The 2,500-nt window shown below is 51.8% G+C and overlaps 1 non-coding gene across 1 annotated transcript in view; it reads right to left on the bottom strand.

Annotated features, from left to right (window-relative positions):
• Positions 1–455, bottom strand: part of LOC131933810 (small subunit ribosomal RNA) — a 1,846-nt gene extending 1,391 nt beyond the window's left edge. The window contains exon 1 of the ribosomal RNA XR_009385241.1: positions 1–455. This exon is cut by the window's left edge and continues 1,391 nt beyond it. This is a non-coding gene — a ribosomal RNA (small subunit ribosomal RNA).
• Positions 456–2,500: the final 2,045 nt, after the last annotated feature.

Below are 2,500 nucleotides of genomic sequence, written 5' to 3'. Positions count from 1 at the left end.
CGCCTGCTGCCTTCCTTGGATGTGGTAGCCGTTTCTCATGCTCCCTCTCCGGAATCGAACCCTGATTCCCCGTTACCCGTTACAAACATGGTAGGCATATCACGTACCATCGACATTTGATAGGGCAGACATTTGAAAGATGCGTCGCCGGCGCGAGGCCATGCGATCAGCACAAAGTTATCCAGAGTCACCAAATGGGACGACGCAACCCCTTGCGAGGCCGCGCCGATTGGTTTTGAACTAATAAAAGCGCTCTTCCCGATAAAGGTCGGAGCTTCGATTGCATGTATTAGCTCTAGAATTGCCACAGTTATCCAAGTAGGATCGTGTCATCTAAGGAACCTCGACTGATTTAATGAGCCATTCGCGGTTTCACCATGGGACAGTGTGAACTTAGACATGCATGGCTTAATCTTTGAGACAAGCATATGACTACTGGCAGGATCAACCAGATAGCTATCGTTTGCGAGACGTTTTTCCACAACACATCGCGGGACGGGAGACAACGCTCTAGCGAGAGAACGGATCCCGGCATTCCCGGATTTTTTCACATCGGACCGCTCACATTTCCCCCTTCACCGTAAACACGGCGTCGCCGGGAAATCTCTCGATTTGCATCGAGCCGACTGCGTTTTGCAGACCCGTCGCCCGTTCCGAGGGCTGGGCCAGTGCGAGACTTTTATCGAGCCACCAATACTGCTTGGTTGCGTTAGCACTGCGCGTCGCCGCTGGCTTCACGCTACGGACACGTACTTTTACCTTCACTGGCGCGACCTGCGCGCCGAGCCCGCATTTTACCGGGAAGCTAGTCGGGAGACTGAGCCACGCACGGTCAGATCGGGCACATGTCGCTGGCTGCGAGGGAGCGCGGATCCTAGCGTCACATAGAGGCTTCACCGACACTCACCTCCACAATAGTAGATACAGACCGTTTTAACCGCCGTATTTCTGCCCATACCTCTAGTGTTAAACCGAAAAATCGGGTACATAGTCTCGGGGAGGACCGGGGTGCCGCCCCATGAGGGGAGCCCGCACGGAGGGCGCCGGGGGTGCCGCGACCCGGGGGGCGGCGCGGGGGTGTCGGGGCGCATCTACGGGGCTCACTCGCGCGGGCGCCACACTTCCGGGGGGCGCCCCAGGTGGGGTGCCAACTTTGGCGCCCCCGACTAAGGGGCCGCCCCCACTGCGGTTACACGCTTTACGACCACCCACCCGCGTTCCCCACCCCAGGGGGCATGCGAATCACCCGCCAGGGGCGTTCTGGGACCGAGGGCGCCGCTCCGGCACAAGGGGGAGCCAAAACGCCCCGAGTTCCCCCGCGGCCACCTCGACACCTGGGCGGGCGGCGAGGGGTGTCCTGCGATCGGGGTGGGGAGCTCTACCAGAATCACCCGCCAAACTTCACCGGGGGCGTCTCCCGGCGCCCCTGCGCTCGGGTGACGAACAGCGCCCCGGGCTATCCCGGGCGCCCTATGGCGTCCACCTTCGATCGGAAGGGTGATCTCGACTCGGGCTGAGGCGGGCCACAACAATCCGCGGTCACATCGGAGCCGTCCAGGCTAACGAGGCCCCGGCTCACGGGTAACCCATGGGGCTGGACCGGGAGTCCGCCGTTAAAGAAGAAAGAAATGTAGTGCAAACCAGAACCAGTTTTTTTTATTTATTTTATAACTCGACTAATAATCGTCACAAAATTATAAACTTGGTACCTACGGATAGCCCTGGGCCCAACCTAATACAGGATGTCCATAACTATGCGCTAATTAAATAATTAATGGGTATTAAGGTCGGTCTTAGTAAATTGCTATATAAAGTCTAAGACCAGAACCAGTATTTTAAATTTATTTTATAACTCGGCTCCTAATTGTCACAAAATTTAAAAATTGGTACCTATGGATAGCCCTCGGCCCTACCTAATACACCGTGTCCATAACAATGTGGTAATTAAATATTTACTGGGCGTTAGGGTCGGTCTTAGTAAATTGCTATATAAAGTCTATATAAAATTTTACGAATTTAAAAAAAAAATTCCTACCGTCAAAAATAGCGACGCCTAGACCACCACACCTGTTCTGACGTTAAATCCTACTTGCACACACGTGTGGGAATAGATTAGATATCATCTAGAGATAGAATTCCTAATTATTTAATTAAAATAGAGACTCTAGATTTAATAGTTGTGTCATAGTTACATTAAGTCGAATTAGCGAAGCGGAGGCGGGAACTAGATTCTAGATCTAACACTTCGATTGCGATGAAAAAAAAATAGCTTTATTTTAAGGCCGACAAGGCAAATACGGTTTAATTAATATTAAAGAAATAAGTCCGAACACCTACCTTAAGCGAATCATCTACACAACACATGACTAGAAATAATACACGTCCACACGAAGAGCGATTGAAACGGTGACTGCAACGGTGAAAACTTGTACGACGGAAACATGGCGCCTAGGTTATGCCTACTTCCGGTCTGATGAAAATTTTTAATTCATTTTAAATT

Source organism: Physella acuta, unplaced genomic scaffold, assembly GCF_028476545.2.
Source record: "Physella acuta isolate Inbredline_101_S28 unplaced genomic scaffold, ASM2847654v3 ptg002636l, whole genome shotgun sequence".
Lineage (NCBI taxonomy): Eukaryota > Metazoa > Mollusca > Gastropoda > Physidae > Physella > Physella acuta.
The sequence above is the reverse complement of the archived record's forward strand: the minus strand, read 5'-3'. Positions and strand labels throughout refer to the sequence as shown.